At 51.0% G+C, this 26936-nt stretch overlaps 1 protein-coding gene across 13 annotated transcripts in view; it reads right to left on the bottom strand.

Annotated features, from left to right (window-relative positions):
* The window catches only part of Pitpnm2 (phosphatidylinositol transfer protein membrane associated 2), a 131826-nt gene that overhangs the window by 48425 nt on the left and 56465 nt on the right, over nucleotides 1-26936 (bottom strand). The window contains exon 1 of one of the 13 annotated variants that reach the window (XM_029533685.1): nucleotides 21439-21551. The exons of 11 other annotated variants lie outside the window; for them this stretch is intronic. The gene's annotated coding sequence lies outside the window, so the exon portion shown is untranslated. Of the gene's footprint in view, nucleotides 1-19437; nucleotides 21396-21438; nucleotides 21552-26936 lie in introns of those variants that run through there. One more of the 13 variants, XM_029533688.1, reaches the window with a different exon arrangement.

Here is a 26936-nt window from a genome sequence, read left to right on the forward strand (position 1 = left end):
GTCCCTAGGGTAGGTCAGGACAGGTAAGTCATGTATCTGAGCACTTGGACCTAGATCTCGCTCCGTCTCGCTCTGAGGGCCGGTGGCCTTTTCCACCAGGCCTCCCAGGGTGGCCAGGAACACAACATGCCTGGAAGGTTTCCCAGGTAACTGGCTCTTCTTTACAGAGCTATTAGCTTCCTTTCATAGCCCCCATAAAACCTGCTAGCTGATGATGGATGCTCATCCCCGCTCTGGGGAGAAAGAGGGAGAGGAAAGAAAGCACAAAGAAAACAAAAACAAACAAACAAGCAAACAACAACAACAACAACAACACTACTGGTCAAACCTGGAAAACCCCACGAGTGCACGCTTGGGAAAGAGAGCCTGCCTCTGTGCTAGGTGAGCATGGCTGTGCAAGATGCGCTCCAGTCAACTGGATAAAGCAGGGCAGCTTCTCATGGGTGGGGATGGGAGGGGGCTGGCAGATGCAAGCCAATGAGGTCAAAGTTCCCACCCCACCCCCCAGGCTCCCAGCCCAATACCTTGCCCTAGTTTGTATGATTTTTAGGAAATACTCGTAGGGAAACTTCAGGCAGGAAGAAATGAGTGTGTGTGTGTGTGTGTGTGTGTGTGTGTGGTGGGGGAGCCCTTATCATCTTTTTTTCCCTGCCATTTCAAGGGGTAGGGATGGGTCCTTCTTCTAAGCTGAGGACACGGGAGAAGTCGGTATCAGCCATCTTTAAAGTGCTGGACTTAGGTGTGCTCCGGCTGCTTCTCCTCTTCTCTCCCTGGACTCTACTTGGCCTGCGTGTGCGCAGTTCCTGACTGTGCTGCGTCCCACAGGCCGCCTTCACAGTCAGCTTCCACACAGCAGCCCTTTCTTCGTCAGATCTCTCAGATCTCCTTCATTGCCCGCAGAGCCTTTTCTTCTCCACACGGGCCTTCAGCTTCACTTCTGCACACTGAGATGTGTGAGCTTGCTGCTTGTCGGGATACGGCATCGGCGGCGTCCCAGGAAGCCCCGGGGTCTGAGAGTCACTTCTGCCATTCATGGTGGTCCTAGCACTCGGTGCTCATCTCCTTGTTTGTTTTGTTTCCCGCATTACTGTGGTGCCAGACTCCAACCCAGGGTCTTGCGCATGCTTGTCAGGCACAACCCGCTGAGCTATACTGTCAGCCCAGAGCTAGTACTTTCCTATATAAAGATGGAGGACATCTTTGACAAGCTTCTGTTTCTCTGGAGAGACCTTCTTTCTACCTTGTCACCTGCCATGAGATGCCAGTCAGAGGTTGTTTTGGACCAGTAGGTCCACGTCTGTCTCTCTGATCCCTCCACTCTGTTCCAACTCCTGAGTTGACACCGGCTGGATTTGTTGCACGGGGCAGCCATTACAATGCACTGCACACTGGCTGGCTTCAAGTAACACCAGTTTCTTCTCTCAGAGTTTTGGAGACCAGAAGTCTAAAGCCAAAATGTCAGTAAAGCCAGTGCCTTTCAGAAGCTTGGAGGGAGAATCTGTTGACACCTCTTTCCTAACTAACTCATGGTGGTCATGTGCAATCTTTGGCCATCATGGCTGGCAGCCTCTGTTGTCAGGGGGGCATCCTCTCTGTATCTGTGCCTGGGTTTTATATATATCATGTAAGTACACTGTAACTGTCTTCAGGCACTCCAGAAGACGGTGTCAGATTTCATTATGGATGGTTGTGAACCACCATGAGGTTGCTGGGATTTGAACTCAGGACCTTTGGAAGAGCATTCAGTGCTCTTCACTTCTGAGCTATCTCGCTAGCCCTTACATGGCCTTCTTTAAGCCATTGTACTAGCTAGTTTTGTGTCAACTTGACACAGCTGGAGTTATCACAGAGAAAGGAGCTTCAATTGGGGAAATGCCTCTAAGAGATCCAGTTGTAAGGCATTTTCTCAATTAGTGATCAAGGGGGGTAGGTCCCCTTGTGGGTGGTGCCATCTCTGGGCTGGTAGTCTTGGGTTCTATAAGAGAGCAGGCTGAGCAAGCCAGAGGAAGCAAGTCAGTAAAGAACCCTCCATGGCCCCTGTATCAGCTCCTGCTTTCTGCCCTGCTTGAGTTCCAGTCCTGACTTCCTTGGTGATGAACAGCAATGTGGAAATGTAAGCTGAATAAACCCTTTCCTCCCCAACTTGCTTCTTGGTCATGATGTTTGTGCAGGAATAGAAACCCTGACTAAGACAGCCATGTTTCTTATTTTTTTTTTTAAACTTCGTTGTGTACAAGTGTGTGTGGTTTTCCCAATGAACCATCTCTCCAGCCATAGAGGAAAAATATTTTCTTTAAAAAAAGTTATTTTAGGGACTGAAGAGATGGCTCAGCGACTAAGAGCACTGACTGTTCTTCCAGAGGTCCTGAGTTCAATTCCCAGTAACCACAGGGTGGATCACAACCATCTGTAATGGGATCTGATGCCTTCTCCTAGTGTGTCCAAAGAGAGTGTACTCACATAAATAATTACTCTTATAATAGTTGGCTGAATTACACTTGCTACTATCTTACTTAGTTTTGTACTTTTGTTGAGTTACTGAGTTATTGTTCTGTGTTTTTTTTTTTTTTGTTTTTGTTTTGGTTGTTGTTCCATGGTTCCTATAAGATAAGCTGTAATATCTTTTTGCACACTTGGACATAACTGACTTTATTCAAGAATTTACTTCTTTTTTTTTAAAGATGTATTTATTTATTTATTATATGTAAGTACACTGTAGCTGTCTTCAGACACTCCAGAAGATCTTGTTACGAATGGTTATGAGCCACCATATGGTTGCTGGGATTTGAACTCCGGACCTTCGGAAGAGCAGTCGGGTGCTCTTACCCACTGAGCCATCTCACCAGCCCACAAGAATTTATTTCTTGATTGTTAAAAACATTTACTCTTTCTTGGGTCATAATTTTCTTTCTTCTGGGCCAATTTGGGTCACTTAAATATACTTAGAAAGTCAAATATTTCATGGCTGGGCACGGCTGCAAGTGCTTGGGATTTTGCAGACAGTCTGGACTCTGTAGACTCTATAAAAGAATTAAATCATATGTGTCAGGTGGGTTTTTCAACTTCTGGGGAAGGTCGCTTAGCCTATTCTTTCCCCTTCTTTAGTTTTACCTGGTTTCTTGTTTGTCTTCTGTCTTTTTTTTTGTCGAGACAGGGTTTCTCTGTGTAGCCCTGGCTGTCCTGGAACTCACTTTGTAGACCAGGCTGGCCTCGAACTCAGAAATCCGCCTGCCTCTGCCTCTCGAGTGCTGGGATTAAAGGTGTGCACTACCACACCCGACGTTAGTCTTCTGTCTTGTGTATGTTGTTTTGTTTTAAATCAAACTTCCAATGTCTTACCTCATTTTTTAAGTCTTATTCTTTGAACGGATTTTTTTTCTTTTTTTGCATTTGAAAATTGAGTTCTGTGATTTTCTTACTTGTCTCTGGATAAATGGCTATTCACGAGTAGTGACTGCCTATCACTTCTTATGCTTTTGATCCCTGACCTGCTGCCATCCACTTCTGACACTGGGGTGGCAGGTCTTCCTTCAGTGTGCCTCTTGGTTTCTGTAGGCTCTGGAAGCATGCTCATGCCAGATCTGCCTGCCTCTTCCTCCCGTGTGCTAAGATTAAAGGTGTGTGCCACCACTGTCTGGCCGACTTTTCTGTTTTGAAAGGGTCAAAAAGAATATGAGCCACTCCTTCAATGGTAGCCAAGTTCACAAAGCTATAGGTAGCCAAGTGTTCTGTGGTCCAGGAGGCCACCAGGCTCCTGCTGTGGGGGAAGCTGGATACACTCACAGCAACATGAACCTCCTGATTCGGTTCCTTTCTCACCTTAGCCAGCTCAGATGGGATTTCTGTTACTCACGATGACAAATGGCTGACTAATCCAGGGTGAAACATCTGTGGAGCCTCTTCACGTTATCTGATTGCTAAGCAAACCTGTTCCTCTTAATGGGCAGAAAGACGCAGAAAGACACAATTCATTCTACCCCAAGGCCAAAAAAAAAAAAAAAAAAAAAAAAAAAAAAAAAAAAAAAATAAAAAGAAAAGAAAGAAAGAAAGAAAGAGGCTATATATACTCAGGCGCAGCCAGGCATGGTGGCACACGCCTTTAAAAAAAAAAAAAAAAAAAAAAGCAAAGCTTACAAATTCACAATTGGTTACATGGTTTTTGCCTGTGTCATTCCAAAAACCTCTACACTGCCCTCCTATAAGATGTGTTGTGAATCTGGTTCTGGGAAAGACACCACACCTGTCTATGGGTGTTGTATGTGTAGGGCAACCTGATGTAGCATGTGTTGGCCATATGCTACCATCTGTGAAATGTGGTCATCTTCTACAAGTCTAGGGAATTGCCCTAGGGGCAGTGTTTCTCAATCTGTGGGGTCAAGACCCCTGGGGGGATTGAATCACCTTTTCGTAGGGATTGTCTAAGAACACCAGAAAACAGATTCTTACATTATGATTCATAACAGTAGCAAAATTACAGTTAGGGAGTAGCAACAAAAATGATTTTCTGGTCAGAGATCACTACAAGCTGAGGAACTGTATCAAAGGGTTGCAGGATTTGAAGGTTGAAAACCACTGCCCTAGGACCTGGAACTTCCTCAAAGCAGTCACTGGTCCAGGGGTCCTCAAACACTGCCAGCTTTGTTCCCCCACCCCCCACTGTGCATGGCACTTTGCAGACTGGGTGCTAAACAGATACAATACTTGGAACTAAAATAACACCCGGCTTGATGACATCTTGATGCAGCTTTGTGGGAACAGCAGGCTCCTATGTACACATCGTTCCACTCTGCGTGTCTATTTGTAAATTAATCTCACATCAGTAGACTTGGCTCAGATGCCCATGTTCCTGGACCACTTTGAGGCTGGAATAAAGCTATAGGAGCCTCTGTTCCATCCAGATCAACAGATCCCGTGGGTCGGGTCTCCTTCCTGTCAGGCTCTCTCTAGGTACCCTCTTTTTTTATCCTCCTACAAGGAAAGGCACACAGGGCAGGGGACAGGGGTTCACTATGAGTCCTGTCAACAAGTGTCCCCAGTATACTAATGTAGAGGAGAAACACCTGTGTTTGTAAGACATGAGACTAAGATGAACAGAACCACGCTGGCCATCTCAGGTCCTCATCTCTGCTAGTCTCCTCTGATGCTGACCTCCCTGTGGCCCCAGAATACCACGTATCCCAATCTGCCGTGACTGAGCTCTGAGGGCTTTGTCTTCAAGTCACCGTGGCAGTGGGGACTCTTGGTTGTGGGGCAAGGAAAGAGTATGAGGTTGAGCTGGCCACTCAAGGCGTGGCACACTCTTAGCCTGAGTTTACTAGGAGAAAAGCTAACGCCTGCATCAAGTCAGGCTTTCTAGCAGTGCTGGCAGAGCGCAGGCCCAGGTATCGCTTTCCTAGCGCCCGGCAGACAGACACGTTTATGCAGAATGACTTCAGAGTGCTCTGTGCTGGACTGACCACAAGGGTCTCATCCAAGAAGACAGACGTGAGGTCAATGTCAGCTCAGCCTGGAGGCCTCCTTCAGAGTCGGGGTCAGATCTGCCAACTCTAGGAGGCTGGGGACCTGGCACTGCTCCTTCCATAGTAAGATGGGAAATGGCTGAGCTGTGAGGCCCCCTCTTCTGACAGGCTTCCTACCCTGAGGGATACTAGACACCCCTGGGTTTCTGTATTTCCCTGGGAGGGTGTTCTGACAGGATGGGAAAGAGAATCAGGTTTTCCCCACAGGACTCTGTGGGCCCCACACCTAATGTTCACTGAGACGCAGCACCAGCCTGGCATAGAAAGCAGGCAGTGAAGACTGGGAGCAGGGGTGCCCCACTTACTGCTGGACCTGGGGTATCTCAGAGCTGGAGGCTAATGATTTCTGCAGCAGCCGCACAGTGGGGGGGGGGGGCGGGCGGCACACCATTACTTTCAGCACTCCTGAGGCAGAGGCAGGCAGAGTTCTATGTTTGAGGCTAGCCTGGTCTACAGAGCTTGCTCCAGGAATGGCCAGGGCTACACAGCAAAACTGTGTCTTGAAGAACAAACAAGCAAACAAAACCACCACCACCACCATCACCACCACCAAAATGATGCTAGCAGCTAAGCTGGGTACCACAGGCAGAGTATAGGGAGCCGTGCCTGAGACCAGTGTCCTGCAGAGACCACGTGACGACAGCTGGGTCAGTGGGACCCAAGGCTTCTGAGAGTCGTCTCAGAATGGCTTCTCCTGCTGGTTACTGGTTACTCATCACCCTAGGCCTTACTGAGGCCCAGGCACTGATGTGATCACAGCCAGCCATCCTAGCTGGAGAATAATCCAGGGGGCTGCAGTAGAGAAGGGAAGGTGGCTGCACAGGCCCAAAGAGCACAGAGGCTGGCAGGTGGCCTTCCACATGCCCCAGGATCACTCCTGGGCACCAACAGGTTGGTGCCCCTCCTCTCAGAGCTGCTCATTCGAGGTGGACATGCTCAGACCTTTTCCTACATGTCAGTGTCAGCGTTCCACAGTCCCTCCCTCAGGTGAGCCGTGGCCAGGCAGAATCATACAATTCAGGCAGTTGCACGGCCCATGGAGGAACTACGGGCGTGAGCGGGGAGGTGGTGGTCCACACAGAGGTCCTGTAACAGCCAAGGCTGGCTCCCCTGTCCAAGGGAAGGAGCCGGGTCTGTAACCCCCTTCTTCCAGGTACCTGGGCCCCTAAGCATTTGTACCCCGATTTCAATGTACTTTGAATGTAAATCCAGGGGTGCCCTGTGCCTAAGATTTCCCAGAAGCATCATAGGGAAAGAGAGCTTAAGGCCTAGCCACCCCTTTCATCTTCCTATACTGAGACAGGATACCGAAGACTCAGAATCTTCTGGAGAGGAAGGAGAGATAATATAGCCTCTGTGTGTGTGTGTGTGTGTGTGTGTGTGTGTGTGTGTGTGTGTCCAGTGAGAGTGTGGAGAGCTTCGTATACCAGATCTAGCCAAAAGAAAGGATGCAGCCACTGCCAAGGGACAGTAAAAGCGCCTAATTGCTGGGCGCTCTGATGGATGAATGGGGGTCAGGGCAAGGGCTCCGTGGCTGACATTGCCTCCTTATCTCCAAAATCACAGGGCTCACTGTGGCTGGTACTGTGAGGGCTTTTACAACCAGGAAAGAAGTCACACAACGCTTGCTCCTGGGGCAGATGCATGTGGGATTTAAGCTTCTTGAACATCAGACAGGTAGCACACTTCCACACCGTTCAATAATCAAATACATTGACATCTCCGCACTGAATTCTTGAGTATAGGATATATAACGGCTATAAATAGCTTCACGTGGACTATAAATAGCCTCACCCCAGTTCACGCGGGACTCTGCTGCCAAGTGAGCTATGACGAAGCACTTGAATTCCAGAGCTTGCTGCATTTGGGGATAGAGAGTAAAGCATTGTGGGTGTTCGTGTCAACGTTCTTTCTCCGGGTCGTGAACCAACTGTACATCAGGCCGACTCATCCTGCAACCCACAGGGTTCTAAGCAAGGTTATGTGTGTCTTACCCTTGAAATTCACCAGGCCCTTGGACGCTGGGAGACAGTCCAAGGACATTAGTCACAAATAAAGACAAATGCATGTGCATGCTTCTACACACACACACACACACACACACACACACACACACACACACACGGTGAGGAGGGAGGGAGGAAAGGAGGGACAGAAGGAGAGAGGATGGGGGGAACAGAGGAGAGAGGGAGGGAAAGAGGGAAAGAGGGAAGGAGGGAGGACAGGCTGGAGGGAGGAAGGGAGAGACAGACAGAGACAGAGACAGAGACAGAGACAGAGAGAGACAGAGACCGAGAGCAAGCTCAATACCTGTAAAAGCAAGCATGAAGGCTGGATGCAGAGGAACAGATAGGAAAGCAGAGCCCAGTTCTGGGATAAAGCCTGGGCGCAAGCGCCAGCGCAAGGAATGGGGCTGGGATCCAGTGGAGCACAGCTTTCTGGTCTCTGAATACAGAGCGGGGGCGGGGGGGGGCATGGAGCTGTCCTAGAACTCACTTTGTAGACCAGGCTGGCCTCGAACTCAGAAATCTGCCTGCCTCTGCCTCCCGAGTACTGGGTGGGATTAAAGGTGTGCGCCACCACACCGCCCGGCTAGCACTGCAACTTCTGAGCTGGGTTGACCTGGGTGAGCTGTAGCTCTACTGTCAGCAATCACCTCAGGCTACACAAATCTTTGGTGGGGAGCTGGGGTCTGGGAGAGAAACACGAGGCTTTCGGGGCTTCATGGTAGTGTCCCTTACATGTCTAATCACTGTCTGTGAAGCTGTCTACGTGTTCAGTACAATAGAGGAGTTGACATGGTGGGCACCTTCACCCCAGAGATGCCTCTACATCCTAGAGGAATCTCTTTGTGGGTCCACCCTTATGTAGGTGTGACCTTTTAAGTGCTCTTTCAAGAGCAACTCTGCGTTTGGCGGGAAGAGTCCAGAAAATGCCATAAAGGCTTCTATTCGATGAGGCAGCATGGCATCAATGACAGACACAGGCTGGAAAGTTAGGATGGAGGTTCCAGTTGTAACGCCACCTCTCACTCATCTAGATCTTACAGCTTGAGCCTTAGTTGCTATATTTATAAAACTGGATGTTTCATAAAGGACGGATGGGAGAAATAAACAAAGACAGTGTTGAATACCCAGCATGCAACGCTCAACAAGGTGGCCACCATGGTGATGATGATAGGTAACGGTGCTAGTGGAGTGTCCCTTGCTCTCACCCTCACACCACTCTTTCAGCAGTCATGGCCAGAAGTCTCTCAGCCCTCAGTCACTCTGCAGCAGGTAGCTAGCTGCCCTGCTACCTCGCTCGCACTCCCAGCAGCACACTCAACAGCTGGGAAGGTGCCCTTTCCCACTGCAACAGAAGCCATGGAAATGACAGGGACTGGGCTAAGGTCATCACGCAGGTCAGAAACAAGGAGAGTGAGGACTCTTCACTGAGGACACAAAGACCACCAGAGCCATCCCAACTGACACCCAGCAACCGATGGCTGCAGAGCTCTTGCACACTCCACGTCCCGGGTGTTGAGAGGCATGCAGTGGGCCAGCCTGGTGGGTGTATCAAGGCAGGGGAGGAGAGAGGGGGAGGACAAGAAGGAGAGGGGGTGGTTGGGGGTACAGGGAACTGAGTTGTCTTCCAACCGGTCCAAGCCCATCACACACAGTCTGGCTCCTCTATCTCTGGCGGGGAGCCGGGGGCTATTCTGGGAAGTCTGCACACAACCTGCCACTTCCCTGCCAGGCTGACTGGGTCAAAAAACAAAACCAGCCCAGCAACAGCTCTACGTCAACAGGGTGGGAGGTGAAGAGGCGCTGAGCAGCCCTGAAGAGAACAGCAGGATCGGGGGAAAGTTGGCGGAGCTGGGGGAACACAGCCACTCCCACCCTGAAAAGAGGATAGCGCGGTGGGGGTAAAAAAAAAAAAAAAAAGCAACAGAAACTGAGTTGAAGGTCATAATGCAAAGCATTGTGGGAAAGACTGGAACTAGTTCAAATGCAAGCTTTGGGGTGTGTGTGTGTGTGTGTGTGTGTGTGTGTTTTCCTGGCAATGGAACCAGGACTTTGGTATATACTAACACTCTACCACTGAGCCTCACGCCCAGCCTCAAGCTCTGTCTTTGAGAAAGTTGCTTAATTGTTCTGCATGTAGGGACCCCATCGGTCTCAGAGAAGTGGAGACACTGTTAGGATGTTGGAGTAGAGACTGGACATGCGTCTGAAGGTTAACTCATACCTGCTGTCCACCTCTGTCAAGTGTCCTGCTCACCTTTCAAGAGCCTCTTAGATCAGGGCCACCTCTGTGGGCAGTCTATCTACAGCTCTTGCCGTACAGGTGCTGGCTGCCCAGGACAGCTGAAGTTCCTGAAGAGTTGAGAGCACCTGTCTATTCTTCTGTGACCACGGTGCTGAGGCTCTAGCATCTGCCCGCCAGTCTATGAGAACTGTCCTCCACCCAAGGAATCAGAAGAGAGAGAACAGAGATCCCTCGCCCCAGCATCATTGTAACAGGGGACATGGCAGCACCCCAGTTGAGCAAAAGCGGCTGGTCTTAGGTTTCAGGGTGAAGGGCAGTACCCCACCAGAACAGAGGTTTAGCAACACCTCTGATGACAGAATGGGAGTGTCTGGCAGCAGAGGAGAGAGAACTGAGGTCTGGGCTTCGCATGTATGTGAGGAGCTGATACAAACTGTCACATGATTATGTCCTTTTGACAGATGAGAGGAAAGGGCTTGGGGATGATGGAAAGGAAGGGACGTCCTTGAGGTCGCTGAGCAAGTGGGTGTGAGGCTTGGTGGCAGGTAACTGGCTCCAGCAAGACTAAGGTTCTCATCATGCTGTGACTATACCCTGGATGGGAAACAGGTCCCCAGGCAGCAAAGACACGGCTAGTGAGGACAGGACAGATAGAACTCTTTAGAATGAAGTCTTTAACTGGTGCTATGTGGGGCTTCCAGGTCTAACTAGCCCTGCCAGACACCCAGCCCTCTACTTTTTTTTTTTTTTTTTAAACCAAGCTCTCTAGAAACTCCATGCAAGGAAATATCACTCGGCCTTAAATAGGGAGACATTCTGACACAGACGAACCCTGAACTGTCTCTGGTTCCTCCCCAACCCAGCCCAGCACATGGGAAGATATATGGAGGGCACTGTCAGCCCTCGGTGCGAAGAGATGTATGGTGTACCTCATCTGTAACCGGCCTGGGCTCTTGCACATGACAAATGCACCGGTTGCAGGTGCCAAGGCCGGCAGCTCAGAATATCAGCGCTACATCTGAGGCTGGCATCAGCCAGCCCAAGGAGGAGTAGCTTCTGTCGGGGCTGGGCAGTAGGCAGCGCTTCAAAACAGGGTAAGGAGAATAGAACAAGAGCGTCCCAGCTGTCTCTCAACAGTCCAAGCTCCGCTGCGTAGGCGTGGCCTGGTATCCAGGGCCTGTGGTTGTTAATGCTCTGGGTACTGCACAATTGTGGTCATACTTCCCTAAAGCCCACAGATGAGCCAGGCTTGCAGGAAAGAGCTCAGGATCCAAGGCCGACTGCCACCAAATGATGGGCTTGGGAGTCCCTGGCCTCATTCAGCAGTTGTCAGGTGGGGCCTGAATCTCTGGGAGGAGCACGAAGCCTGGCGGGCGGATGGGAATCCTCTTTCCAAAGCCTACTCTGTAAGAGGGGCTCAGCCTGCTCTGGGGTGGGCTGCTCACCACCACAAGATAGTACAAGGAAGCCCTTACGCTCAGCAGTTCGCCTCTCTTGTCAGCACCTTGGATCTTTCTTTGGGAGACAACTTGATGGAGGTTTTGAATGGCACACCCTCTCCTGGTGTCTCTGATTGTGTTTATAGAGGCAAATTAACTTAGCTGGTGATGGGACAGGAAGCTGCTAAAAGTACCCAGGTCTGTTTCCTAGGACCAGCTGCTACCAGGCCTTTGTTTCTCAGTCAGTGTAGTGGGAGGCTCATCCTTTGGGGACATCACCTGCTGGGTATAATAGGAGTAAGGTTTCCCTAGCGCTCCAAGCTCAAACCTACATGGGATATCAGAATGGGATCTAACCAGGGTCTTGGCAAATAACGAATCAAGACCAATTTGTGATAAGATCGCACTAGATTTAGAGTGGGCTCAAGACGTAACTAGCAACTGGTATCTTTGGAGGAAGGGAGAGAAGACAGAGAGTCACAGCAGTGGAGGCCACGTGATGATGGGACCAGAGGAGAGTGATGCAGCCACAAGCTGAGGAAGTCCTAGAGCCACCAGAAGTGGGCCGAAGCTGGGAGGCTGTGCATCAGAGCCGGCAGCGGTGGGTCGTGTGGTGGCTCAGATCCCCAGCCCCAGACTTCAGCCTGAGCAGTGGTGAAGCACAGTTCTGCAGTTTTGTCACCAGCCTCAGCACTGCCTGCGTCCGGGCACTCAGTCCCAGCATTCACCGTGGGCTTCCCCGTGTCTACCAGCCAGTCTTCTCTGCTCGGAGTGCACTGTGGGAAAGGACTGTTGCCACTCTTGCTGTGAGAGCAGCCTCTGCTCTTAGGCAGCCTGTTGCTGGGCTGTTACCAGGGCTGGGCTCCAATTACCTTGGGGCACTTAAGGAGCCTTCTCTTGCTAATGAGAAGTCTGTGTGCCGTAGGGCTGTTAAGACACTTGAGGGGAATTGGCCATTCAGCCCATCTTGGGCTGATTGCTGTTCAGCCACTCTGCCTGACCCCCAATCCTGGGCTATTGTAGGCCCCTGTGTAGGGTAGGCCAGGCTCGACATTGCCAAAAATCCTGAAGCGCGCCAGCCCTACGCACATAGCTTTCAGACCTAGCTTAAGGAGAAAGGCAAGGTTCACGGGCACCCGGGACACAGACTTCACACTCTACACATTATTTCTCAACCTTCCTCCACTTAAAATGGGGACCATCTCAGAATCGGGGAAGGTGACAGTCAGGGCTTTTGGAAGCTTTAGGACTACTAGCAAGGGTTTCTCTTACAGCTGGCAAAGTGGGCGTGGCAGGATGCTGAAGCAAGGCAGTCCTAGCCAAGCCTAGAACTCGCAAGGTGAAAGAGAAGAAAGGACGGACTCCCAAGCATACAGTAGTACACTCATGCCCTCCACCCACCCACCCACAAACAACCAAATAAATGTCAGACTCTTGCTTTCCCCTTCCAAGCTCCCTGACTCACACCCCCAAGGGACGGTTAGCGACTTTAACACATCTCCCAGGGGGATGGAGAAACCGCTGGAAAATGATGACAAGAGTCTGGATTGACCTCGTCCATGTACAGAGGGAGAGAGCGGGACAGAACAGGTTTGGTCAGGTTGTACACAGGCGCCAAGCCCTGGTGTCCTCAAACTTAGCTGCTGTCCCCATGGGCCTGGAGTCCCCCATGCAGACCCATCTGTCCAGGGAGCATGTCTCTATCCTTTCCTGGCCCCTGGGCACCATGTGCCAACCGTGCTCTTGGCTATTACTATTAGCCCATTCTTTGGCCATGTGTTTGCTTTTGAGCTCAGGTCCTGGGCCTTGTTCAAAGCGGTTCCCCAGGGCCCGTCAGCAGTGGTACTCAATGAAGGTGCCCAGTAACTATTGGTTAGGAAAGTGATATTAATTCCAAACCTTATTCTTGAATAGTTCCCTGACCTTGGGAAGGTCACTTACCCTTTATGGGACACATTCTACCCATCTGCCCTAACCATATCACAGTAAGAGTAAACTGACAGGTCAGACACAACTGCAAGGTGGCTGGAAAGCCTCAACCTGCATACCGGACAGCAGCCACACCATGGACAGATAGATGACACTGGGCTCAAAAAGCCCAACGTGTAAGACCCAGCCAGGGGACTGCAGAGGGACAGGTCACTGGGAGGGAGCCTAGAAGGCAGAGACTCCAAGATGAGGTAGACAGGTGGATCCCAGAACCTCTGCTTGCTTCCTCCCCACAGAGATGGGGGTAGAGGAGAGACAGCCATGTCTCCGTCTTGCTCTAGAGAGGTCTACTGGAGAGCTCCTGAATGCTACCAGGCTGCAAACGGGAGGTTACATCAAACCGTGGTCTGCAGGTTGTGCAGGGCCATACCCAAAGCTCCTGGGTTGGACAGGCAGCAGCCCTGCCATCACTTCCAGCTGTTAGTATTCTAGGGGCAACTGTGTGGGTATGGGTGACAAGAAAGGCCTGTCCCTGCAGAGAGGTCTTTTGGAGTCCTAGGTGCGGCAACTAAGGGAATCTACTTTGATGCTGAGGTCAGAGATCCCCTGGAGTTGTCTTGGCCTGAGCCCATCTATATCCTCTCAAGGGGACCAACTGGCTTTCATCCCAGGCTGGGGCCATCTCTGAGGGATGAGCAGCAATATGCCCTTTCTGGATCTGCCCAGCTCACAGATTACAAGTAACTCCTGCTGCGGTCTCATGTGACTTGAGAAAGCTCCCTGGGTTTCTGTGTTGGTTTCTCCCTCTAGCGGGCCTGACCTGGGCGCCATAGAGTGACAAGCAGGAACATACTGAACTCTGCAGGGTAAAAACTGTAAATAGCAGGGTGGGGACAGAAAAGCCACTTCTGTTTAAGCCCAGGGACTAGCCAGGGTCTCACACATGACACTGGCCTGTGCCCCTTCTCTGGGCCTGGGAGGGGTCCTCCTTGGCACTGGGGCTGAGCTCCAACAGTGAGACACCCTGGATCCTGGAATGGAGGGACTGTTGCAAGATATCTGACCACACTGTGAACCCTGAGATTACTGAAACACACAAACAAACAATTTTCTAGTCCTGGTATGGCTCAGCCTTCAGCACATACTGTTAACACTTCTGGCTAGAATACAGACACACAGTACACTTTTAATCTCAAACAATAAAGGTAAAGTTAGTTTGAAGAAGGGAACACCCACGTTTAAAAGGTATGTCTAGTTGAGTGGCAGACAAACCGACAAATCAGAGAATGATTTGGCAGCATAGGATACGCCCAGCTCTCAGGAGAAGAGAGGTCTAGGGATGCTGCTTGGGGGCAGCGCAGGAGAGAGAAGGCGGAGTTTTATCTGGACAGCTGTAGAGAGAGGTTGCAGAGAGAGGGAGAACAAGCTAGATACAGGTGAGGACAGAACGAGCCAGAGAAGGAGAAGGAGACAGAAGATTAGAACAGATTGCTAGAGTTAGTTTGAGGCCAAGCAGCAGAACTGAATGAGAATCTGAAGACAGCAATCTGGGATGCTGGAAACCAGATTGAATCAGTCAGCTTGGAAAGGAGATTTGAGTCGGGACAGATGAGGTGAACCAGCCACCAGAGCTCCGAGAGCGAGAAGGGGCGAGCTGACTCAGCAGTCAGTCTCAGAAGAATAAAAGATATTTCTATAAGGGACAGTCAGAAAGGCCTGAGGGTTGGTGAGTGCCAATGCTGCCCCTCACCCCAAGGGTCTAGCCTGGTCCAGGGAACACACTGGAGTCCGTACTGGTGAGGTACAGTTTAGAGGGACTGTCTTGGCCTCAATACCAGGACAAACTTTGATGCAGAGTGGAGATTTGAAGGTAGACCCTGCCATCAACCTGTGCCTATGCCCCTCTCATGACGGAGAAAGAGGCAATGGATGGGAACTGCTGCCCTGTTCTGCACACCAGGAAGCACCGGTACAAAGGCATCGCACAGGAATCACACAGCTAGGACTCAAACCTGGGTCTAGGTAGCTGACACACTTTGCACTTCCTACTGTCTGAAGAAGTTCCTGTCCCCAGGCAGCCCAGCCCCAACAGTAGATGGGACTTCAGAGACCAGCAGCAGCATCCCACACTCTAAGCAAATGAAACAAGTTAGCAAGAAGGCTTTAAAATTAACTAATCCCTCCTCCCGCCTGAGCAGTCATGAGGACACCCGCTCACAGCCATGGGTGGTGTGCTCACCCTAGGAAGCTGTGAAGCACTTTCCTAGGGCACTGACATGGAAGAAAGCGCCCACCCACGCTGCAGAGATGCTCTGCCTTCTGTCCACTACAGCTTGGGAGGGTGCAGTCAGTCACTAGCCTTGTCAGTCACTAACCCTATTATGCAAACCAGCAAACAGGCTCATGAGCGGGCTGATGGCAGAACAGGGACAAGGACAGGGTCTCTGGGCTGGCTTTCTTCCCTCGGCCCTGCATTTGAAACTAGTGAGGGGGTCTTGTCTCAACAAAGCAGGAAAACTGAGGCAAAAAAGAAAACGGGTATCCTCGTCCCTCTCCAGTTCCCCCCACCCCTCCCGCTCCCCCGGGGTCAGGGCATTATTATTCATTCATTTCCATCCACCTGGTTTTGTCAGGGGACCATGGCAGCTCAGAGAAGGGCTCATGGAACAGAGCAGGGGGGACTCCAGACTCTTGGTCTGTGGTCCTGACTCCCTTGTAACAGCTGTCAAGGTTCTGAGTTGAACGTTTATGGGGAGGGAGCTCACAGCAATGGGGGACCACAACACTCGCCTTACAGGGAAACCCACCACTGCATGTTAGATGGAGAAAACCAAAATAAGCAAATGAACACTACCACCAGCAGCAGCAGCACCCAGTCCTGACACCAGTGTAAGATCCAGTTTCCTCTCACCCGGCACGGGCACGTGAAAGGATGCAGTTAGGGCCACTCTGGGCTTGACTCTTGAGCCGGACCCAGAACCTCTCCTGTTTAGGGGAAGTTTCCTGCTTCAGGCTGGTAAGCTAGAAGCTACAGTCAACCCCTCTGCTCCTCGGCTCCCTCGGCTCATCTCGGGGCTGCACAGCCACTTATAGCTTTTATGCATTGGGCTTCTAGTGGGTTCCTCAAGATAACAACATGCCTGTGATACACCACATTCTATCTACCTTTTAGGAAGAACCCTCAAGTGTCTAAGACAAAACAAACAAAACAAAACAAAAAAACCCCTTTCTTCATAATTTCCATTTTTCAAAAAAATTATAAAATGAAAGCAAGAACTCCCAGCTATCCACCAAGAACTGCCTATTCCTCACCGTCCATACTGCTTCATGCCTGTGCATGTGTCTAAAGGGGTGTGTTATCTATCCTGGCCCATAAAGACGCTCTGCAATGATTTGTCCACAACAACCCTACCACCTCCACCACCGCTGATACACACTGTCCGGTTCCTTCACATCTGTTATGACTGTTACATGTGCGAAGCAGACAATGTTATCTTTATGTCACAGACAGGAAACTGAGGCACAGGTCCCACGATGTCCATAGCCCCCTCCCCCACATAAGCCACTGATAATTAAGACCCTAGTATAAGATCAACAGACTTTGTAAGGCATCATCTTCCCGACTGTGGGATAGCTTTTAAATGAGGATCGTTCTGAGTCTACAGAAGAATCAAAGTGGTGGGGTGGGGGGAGCTGTGTCTGGGTGTTCCGTATTCTCTACTTCATAGTTGAGTCTTTTTTTTTTTTTAAAAGATTTATTTATTTATTTATTATATGTAAGTACACTGTAGCTGTCTTCAGACACTCCAGAAGAGGGAGTCAGATTTTGTTACGGATGGTTGTGAGCCACCATGTGGTTGCTGGGATTTGAACTCCGGACCTTCGGAAGAGCAGTCGGGTGCTCTTACCCACTGAGCCATCTCACCAGCCCCCATAGTTGAGTCTTAAACTGTACCCTGAGCAGGAGCTGTCCCCTCCACTGTTACCCGCGCACTCCCCCTCCCCCAGCTAGCTGGGATGAAGGGAGGGGAGGCCAGCAGAGTGAGCACCTCCTTCTTGGGCTGCTGTCCTGCTTGCTTAGCCTGCTTCCATGCAGGCTTCCTCCCAAGGCAAGAGCCAGGTCTAGTTTCCATCTCTCGCCAAGGGCCTGCCTGCCACACAGAAAAGCTGCATGTGTCAATGATGCTTGCGTTCGTCAGGAGAACTGGATTCTGGCTGATCAAACCCTGAGATGGCATGTGAGCTTGTGAAACGGGGTGTTTGTGTAACATTCAGTGAGATGGAAGGATGAAGGTGCCCAGGCAAATGTCAGTAAGACTGCGGGACAGCCACTCAGAAACATCTGCCCGGGGCTGCTCCGGAAACTGAGCTGGTAGATGGCAAAGGAATGGGAAGTCAGGATGCCCACACATCCAAAAGTGGGCAATGTAGGAGTCACACAGACATACGTGCACACACAGACACACATCACATACATACTGCATATTACACAACACACAAACAACTCACAAGTACACATATATGAATTATCACACAAATACCTACATGTTCACAGAACACTACACATGTATGAGCACACACACACATGTTTACACATACCCCAGCACACACAACCACAGCATATCACACACATATATATCAGTATACCACCCACATGTACATAACACCAACACCCTGCATACATAGCATACCACACATAGACATACACATATCACATACAATATTTATTTGCACCCTCATATACAACAAATAACACATATGTACACATAACACCAATATATCACCTATACATACATACCACACACATGTACATTTGTACCCTCACATTCATACACATAACACCACAAACACAACACACTTTCACAGAGCCCTGAAGATATATATAACACTCATAGATACTACAAGTACAATGAACATACTACAAAAATACTTACACCCTGAACACAGCCTACATGCAAACACACAACACACTACACATGTCACAACTATACAGGTACATACCATACATATGCACCCTGAACACAGCCTACATGCAAACACACAACACACTACACATTGCCACAACTATACAGGTACATACCATACATATGCACATATCTCCACCTACTAAACTACGATTATACAAATACCAAATATACACGTGCACACAGCCACAGTCATACATACCATAGGTAATGCATACATACACACACACATATGAAAAGAAATAAACTCATATACTCATACATTTACATATACACACAATGTAAACAATTCACAGGCCACACATACACAATGCAATACACAAAATGCACATATTTGAGCATATGCCCCACATTTATGTACACACTCTCATATACACATATCATAAACCACATATACAATGCAATCTCAGATGCACACACATTACATATGCACACATACTGGACAATTGGACCTACACAGCACACACAGAGGTTTGCATCTCACTACATCTTAAGCTCATCAGTGTCTCGCTGACAATCCCTTCCCTTAGGGCTGGAAACCTTCAATGAATGAGCGTCTGCATGCCTCTCTGACAGAAGAGCATGCCAATTTCTGTGATGCCCCAGACACTGCCGGACAGGATAAGGAGAGAGAGGGGAAGGGAGAGAGCGGATTCTCTTTCTAAGAGTAGACAAGGGCAGTCTGCCTTCCTCAGCTTAGACCATGAGCTGAAAAGAAATAAGGACAGGCACAACTGTGTGATGCTGCCAGTGCTGGCAACAGTTATTAAGATCACGCACGCATGAGCAGAATGTCAACAGATATATGGGCCTGCTAGCAGAAGGGGCACATGTGTTTGCATCTGGTTCAAGCTTATTTACATGTGGATGTGCACATGCATGGGTATGTGTGTGCACACACAGGAAGAAGATGAACAAGGGTGCATGCATATGCATGGATGTGTCCAAGAAAATAACAAGAGCATGGGGGTTTTAACAAGAAAATAACAAGAGCGTGGGGGTTTTAACTCATGAGCTGCCTTCTTTCTGTACAGTTAAGGTCATTCAGTTAATACACCAAGAGACTTAAGAGCTCTGCACTGATGCCCGAGGTGGGGACAAAGGTCCAACCCCCCAGATAGATGCTATCCTGAGCCCCAGAATCCCTGAATAGGGGTAGAGCTGCCTGTCCTGCCTGTCCACACTCAACCCAGCATGAGAGAAAAGCATCGAATTTTTCCCTTACAGCACCAGGGCCTCATGAAGTCTGTGTGAACCACAGCCTCCCCTGCTTCCCGCCATCCCTTCCCTGAATCCCGGAGCTCCTGTCAAATTAAAGAAGAAAGAAGCACTCACCGCCTGAAAGCCAGCCAATACAGTGATTATTCCACTTTTCCTGGAACGAGCCTTCTACACTTTCGCTGGCTGAAGCCATCGGCAGCCAGGGTTCCCACCTCTCCAAGCTGCTCTCACACCCTCTGCAGCTCCCCAAGATGCTTTCAAGTAAGTCAGCAGCACCATGTGCGATCTTGCAGTCACAATTATGCTCGGGAGCATCCACTAAGCAAGGACTTGGGTAGGAGGAGGCAGGGCTGGAGGGCTGCACTGGGGTCTACCTGGGATGCAAGCAGTGGGAGGAGGAGCCTATCTCTTCTTGGGCTCAGCTCTGGCTGTCCTTTCTGGGTTTGCCAACTGAATAATCAGCATGGGGGCTTGGCTGGTCCTGGGGGGAGTGTGAAAGACTCCAGGACAAAGGGACACTTGCTGTGACAGCAGTCAGAGTTGGTGGCAGCAGTGGTGGCACTAGACCAGCCCCCCACCCAAGCTGAGAGCAGAAATGAGAACAGAGCTGTACTTGAGGGCCTGCCTTTACGTGTCACATCATATTTTCCATTCTCAGGCAAACCAAACCAAACCAGTGCACTGCTTCCCCAGCATCATCAGAATTCACAGCCAGCCAACAAACCCAGACGTGGGTAATGAATGCCACCGAGAAGCCTGCACAGCACCAGATGCCAGGAGGGTCTTAGTAAGTACAGAGCCCGGAAGCTCTGCTGCTGGGGACACAGCCTCCTTGCCCTGCTCACTGGGGCTCAGTGCCGACCAGGAGGGAAGCACTTGAGACGCAGCGTCTGTGGTGGCTCTCATGCATTTTCAAAGAAAGGGGTCACAAAGGAGGCACAGCCAAACAGAGCTACACACACGGGCCTTGAGCTGCTGTCGAGGTTCTGATGCCATTATTAGAGCAATCTGTCAAGGAGAATGCAGACACGAAAATAGAGCACAATCAGGTGGCCATGACCTGACGCGGCAACAAGACCCCGAGTCCTGCTGTATTCTAGGCTAGGTACTTGGGAGAGTTACTCAGCCTCGGCCTCGGGTCCACACCGCTGCGGGCAGCCCCCTGAGCTGTTTTCAGAGTTGGATATGGATTCCCTGAGACCACACCAAACTTTGCTGCTCCCGTGAGTCAGGCAGGGCTACTTGGTGTGCGTTTTTCTATTTAAAGATCAGACAGGGCTTACACACCGACACCACCCAGGCCGTAGCTTCTAAGAAATGGGTGCTAAACTCGGCAGCTTTGGACCTCCCTTTCCATCAACACAGGAGATGTTCTTGTTGACAACCGAGGATTCTTTTTTTTTTTTCCACTGCCAGCTGCACAGGAAGGAGGGGTGATGGGAGGGGTGTGCTGCCTGCCTCCTGTCCTGGGCTGGGCTGTGGAGGGGTCAATATCACCAACTCCCCCTCCAAAAGCCATTGCCAGGGTGGAGAGAGATGGAGAGTGCTCACCCACCAGACCCAGGATCTCATGCCAATAGGAGTGTCTGAAGATGGACACAGGATACGCCAGCGGGGCCATCCACCTGAAATAAGCTGGGGGACGGGTCTCCTGATAGCACCCTCTTGAAATCTTGGTGGAGGGACAAAACATTCCCACACGGAGTGCCCATTTCCAGAGGATTGAAGACTAGTCAGCCAAAAAGCCAGGCAGCCTGTAGCCAGAGCTCTGCCCGCTGGGGGGCACGTGAGCTTCTCTAAATTCCCTTCTTTCCTTGGGGCCACCACGCTCTAGGAAAGCAGACTGTGTGTGCTCTAGCAATCACAGGCAAGACTGGAAGTACAGAGGCGCAATGTCCTCTGCCCTGGGAGCTACTCAGGAGAGAAACTGTGCACTCCAATTCTGCCCACACAGGTGCCCGAGCAGGCCAGGCCAGGCCAGGCCTCTCCTTCCAGCTCTCCCTCCATCCCAGTTTTTTGGAGAGAATGCAAACAGACCCTTGACCAGATGGAGCCTTCCTCGCTAATAAACCTAGCCTAAGGCTGAGACATGTTCAAGAAGAAGCAGAAAATTACCTTTTAGGAAGCCAACATGAGGTAAGGGGACGGGGCACCAAAGTCCCAGAGCTGGAGCCTCACGCAGCAGGTGCTGGCGGGAGCCCTGCTCAGCAGCCCCATCCTGCAGACTCTGCTGGCTTCCCACGTGCAGGTCTCAGAGAGCCGCCCCCAGCCCCGTGGCGGCGGCGGCGGCGGCGGCGGCGGCGGCGGCGGCGGCGCGCTACAGGAGGCTCATGCCTGGAAGTGCCAGCACAGGTTGGTCCCCTGGCTGTGTAAGGAGCCACCACGCAGGGACAACAGAGGCAAGGAAGAAGGCAAGCGGGAGAGGAAGGGGTGGGGAGAGGCGCGGGAGGGCGGGAAGGAGGGAGAATTGATTCTCTCTCCTCCACTGGGACCACTGAGCTAAGTTGCCATGGAGAAAGGGGAGCCGCTGGCAGAGCTCGAGGCGGGCGGAGGAGCCATATGCCAGGGGAAGGCGTCAGCAGAGCCAATCCCACAGTTCTGCTGTGGCAACCTCCCCAAACAGGCCTCGGCCTGCGCACCGAGGCAGGGTGGGGCATGGCTGGACGGTGGGTGGGCGAAAACAGCCCTCCACTACAGCCACTCCGAGGCAAATCAAAGCCCGGGAAGCTTTCCTGCCTCAGGCTGCTCATCCGCCCTACAGCTGGGACCCTGGATCTGCCTCCTCTTGCTGCCTCTAACCTCACACTGCTCACACACAGCCCAAGGTCAGAGTCCCAGGAACAGGCAGGCGGTCCCCTCCCTGGGCATTTTAGAAGCATCGCCCTTCGGTCCTTACCTCCTGTTTCTAAAACTCAGCCACCAAACCCTGAGTCATACTTTCCCACCCTCAGGAAGGAGGGGATGCCCACCCACAGGAAGGCTTCAGTGGCCCAGAGCCACCCAGGCAGGAAGCCAAGATGGGAGGCAGCTGGGCACCTGCTGGTTAAAGAAGAGACCAGCTCATGGGCATCCTGGACCAGACCCACATTGGGCTGGATCTCCCACCTGCACACTACCAACCTCTTGCTGCGACTGCTGTGCAAACCTCCCTACGGGGCTGGCTCTGCTCTGCCCCCAGCCTCACAGCCTCTGGTTTCAGAGGCTGGGGGAAGGACAGGAGCCTGGCCGGAGTCTCTTTTCTCCCTCCGGAGATCACAGGGCCATTGCCAGTCTGGTCACATCTCTGTGCTTTCATTTCCTTGGTACAAACTGAGACAGGACCATTTTCTCTACCGAGCTGCGCTCTGGGACATGGTGATGCTGGCAGATGTAAGGAAAGCTGAGGCTGTGGACGCTGTGTCCTTCCAGATCCAGTTGGAAGCACTGGGGCAGCATCCAATGCCCGGCCTCCCCTTGTGCACTTGGCTGGCAAAGCTAGAGCCCACAGCAGTGCCCCCAGGCCTGTTGCTCTTGAGGGAACATCTGAGTGTACCGTGCCCCACCTTGCCTCTGAAGCCTGCAGGCAAGAAAACATTTCCTCTTCCTGCCCCATCCCAACAATTTGTTATGAAAATATCCCAGTATATGAATAAATCAGAAAAATGTTATAAGGAACATATAGATTTACTACCCAGATTTCTTTTTCCTCTCATGTTTCTATTGTTAAAAAAAAAAGAACAAAGAATATACGGCTTTCATCAAGCGAAAGCATACAGTTTGGCAGCGTGAGGTCTATCCCTAGTGTGGCACAACTACCGCCTGTATCCAGTAGCAAACATCTGCATTACCCCGGAAGGAGATGCACGGGAGAGCCATTTCGTTACTGCTTCTCTCTAGCCCTTGATGACCACTAGTCTACTGCCCACAGAAGACATGCTTGCTTTGGGTGTTTCATATAAAAGGAATTTCGGAGTGCACGTAACCTTTTGGCACTGGCGTCTTTCACTTATCATCATGTTCTTTCTCTAAGCTCATACAAGGTTGTACCCTATGTAGGTTGCTTCCTTCCTTCGTGGCAGAGTAACACCCTATTGATTAGATAGACTCAATGCACATATCTACTCACCGCAAGATGGACACGTGAGGTATTTTGACCTCTGTCCCAGGGAAGCTGCCAGCTGGACAGGAGGATTTACAGGTACCCCTCCTCCATACCTTCTTTGACAGATGAAGCTGAGTCCCAGGGCCGCTGGCGTTCCTGGCTGTACGGCTGCTGAGTATTCCCCTTTAGCCACAAGCTGTCAGGTCCCTGTCTCGTGGGGTTGCTTCAGAGGCAAGGCCAACGCTGCCCAAGTGAACGGTCCATGAGGATGGCCACCCTGTACGCTCTGCCAGCCAGGCGCGGCTGTTGTGACCCCGCGGGCCTAGGTGGCCACTGACACTCAAACTGTGGCTAGTGCTGACAGCAAAATGTTGCTTTGCTTTTATTGACAATGGAAGACTTACATGGAGCTGTGGGGATCGCCAGGGACAGGATGGCTCTAAAGGTAGAGAAAACGAACCGCCTGGCTCCCCAACCTCTGTCTTTCCCTTTCCTCTCTCAACGTACCTGAGCTGTCTGGGGTGTGGGGAGGCTTCCAACGGCAGCCTGGGCCAAGGCCTATCTAGAAGAACAGAGGGTATGTGGTGGGGCTCTCAGGGAACCAAACAGATAACAGCGGGGGAGTAGGCTCCTTAGACTCCATAATGACAAGAGTCTCTGAACCTCAGGCCTGGAGCCTCCTCTCTGCCCTGTTCTAGAACCACTCCCTTCCCCTGTCTCCCCCAGCAACTCCTGATGTCATCCCAGAATGCCTGGGCAGGGGCTGTGGGACTGGAACTTCCCTACCATCTCCACGAGTCAGCAGAACCCTGTGTGGTTATGCAACCTTGGTTCCAGGCTAGGTTGAGCGTCAGGTGCTCGGGGAGACTACCCCTGCCCTCCAGCTGCTCTCCAGACTTCCAATGCATTGATGGCTTCACAGTAACCCAGACCACACTCTGAAACCACCCTCTCCCTCAGGAGATGCGGAAGGACACACTCAGAGGGTGAAGTGCTTTTCCCGGGTTCATCCAGCAAGGCTGGTCCCAGGCCCATGGCTGTCCTGGGATGGAGGGTTGGTTGTACAAACTCATTCTCCTGGGACCTCCAGTGCTGGCTAGGCAAAGAGCTATCTGTCTCAAAGCTACGACAGCAGAGATGAGAGACAGAATACACCATTGCTCTCCTGTCCCCAGTCACATGAACCTGTTTAACATGTGTGTGATAACAGTAAGGTGGCCATGAAGACTCCCACAAATAGGGCAAATTTAAACACAGCCACAAGGCACAGTTGGCCTCAATCTCTGTGGTTTCCACATCCAGAGAGTCAACTAACCACAGACTGAAATGGAAAATACTGAGGGAAAAAGAATCGCATCTGTACTAAGCATGTACAGACCCCTTTTCTAGCTGTTAATTCCCTGAGTGGTACAGTGGGACACTTCTTTGTGGGAATGGCGCAGTGTGAATGATCCTCGCACGGCTCCAGAGTGTTCAGCGCCACAAACAGTCTAGAGAGCTGAGGTGCCCAGAAGGACATTCGCTGGGCATATGCAGCACTCTGCCTTCCACAGGAGGGGATGGAACACTCTGGTAGAAACTATGCCTCAGACCCGAGGGGCGGTTGTGAACATAGCCCCCGTCGCTCTGTCCTGGGCTGGCAGGTGCCGCTGGGGACAGGCCTGTTCTCTTCCTGCAAAGCCTTTCCTTGCCTCCCAGCTTCTCATGTTCCTGCAGCAGAAGGCCCAGGGGACCCACCACAAACCTGTAGGGACATCTTGCCTCCCACAGCTCAAATCCCCAGTGGCATCCTTGTCTCTTACTCATGCTGTCCAGACTGGGGCCCAACTCTTCCCGCAGGGCGTTTGCGCCTGCACAACCTGCTCCTGCTAGCCTCTGCGTGAGCACATATTACTCAGGCCTTCTTTGTTTGTTTGTTTTTGTTTTTTGTTTTTTTGAGACAGGGTTTCTCTGTGTAGTCCTGGCTGTCCTGGAACTCACTCTGTAGACCAGGCTGGCCTCAAACTCAGAAATCTGCCTGCCTCTGCCTCCCAAGTGCTGGGATTATAGGCGAGCGCCACCCTGCTACTCAGACCTTCTTGACCACTTAGCTAACTCTGAGTCCTGCCCGGGCTTTCCCTTGACCCCCTCATTGCTTCCATGGCATCAACCTTATGTTCTATTGTTCTTTGATGCGTTTGTTTTCCAAATGGTGGTAAATGTTAACATTTGCTACCCTGATAACTTGTTAAGTGCTTGGTTCAGTGGCCTTAAAAGGTGGCTATGCAGTCCTCCCAACTATCTCTACAACCTTTTCATTTCCCAAACCAGAACTGCACTCATTAAACACCAATTCCCCACCGCACCCCACCCCTGGTACCCTCCATTTTACTTCTGTCTCTATGGCTCTGACTCCAGTGACCACTTTATGGCGTCATTACAGCACACGGAATCACACCATGGTCCCGCTATGCTTGGCTTCTTTCACTTAGCAGTTCATCTGTGCCGTAGCATATTCCTCTGTAAAACTGCCTGTCATGCTGGGCAGGGCAGCACATGCCTTTGTTTTCAGTACTTGGGAATTAATCTAGTAGGTGAATCTCTATGACTTTGAGGCCAGCCTGGTCTACAGAGTGAGTTCCAGGACAGGCAGGCCCACACAGAGAAACCCTGTCTCTAAAACCAAAGCCACAAAAAAAAAAAAAAAAAACCTGTCTATCGCACGTACTAGATGGAGACTTCTTTTTTTGTTGTTTTGTTTTGTTTTGTTTTGGGGTTTTCCAAGATAGGGTTTCTCTGTATAACCCTGGCTGTCCCTGTCCTGGAACTCACTTTGTAGACCAGGCTGGCCTCGAACTCAGAAATCCGCCTGTCTCTGCCTCCCAAGTGCTAGATGGAGACTACTAGGGTGGTTGTATCCACTGCTGTGTCCCAGGGTATGCCTGGGAGAATACCGGGGCACACAACAGGCACTGAAAAAAATGTTTTCAATGGATGACTAATGAGTGTGTGCGCAGACAGATGGGTGAATGAATGGACAGGTAGGTGAATGGGGAAAGATGGATGACTGGATGGCTGAATGAATGACAGGGAGATGGATGGAGAAGCTGCATAACAAGTACCTCATGGCTGTGTCAGGCCTGATTATAGGCAGACCTTAGCTCCTGGTCCTACCCAACGACAAAGCCAATTGCCCTGGAGCCCAAGCCCTCCACCCTAAGATGTGGGCCATATTCAGTGTGGCAGAATTCTCCCCTATACTTCACAGTGGCTTCTCCTATAGGGTTAGCCCCTTCAGGATGTCCCCTCTGATGTGGCATATCAAGGGAGAATTGACTAGAGAGCCAAAAGTCCCTAATCATAGTTTATTAGTTTGTTTCTTCAACAGAGTCTCACTCTATAGCCCTGGCTGGCCTAGAACTCCTGTCTCTGCCTCCTGAGTGCTGGTCTTGTACCACCGCCGGGTGTAGTGGCGCACACCTTTAATCCCAGCACTCGGGAGGCAGAGGCAGGCGGATTTCTGAGTTCGAGGCCAGCCTGGTCTACAAAGTGA

Source organism: Mus pahari, chromosome 23, assembly GCF_900095145.1.
Source record: "Mus pahari chromosome 23, PAHARI_EIJ_v1.1, whole genome shotgun sequence".
In the NCBI taxonomy this organism is placed as follows: Eukaryota; Metazoa; Chordata; class Mammalia; order Rodentia; family Muridae; genus Mus; species Mus pahari.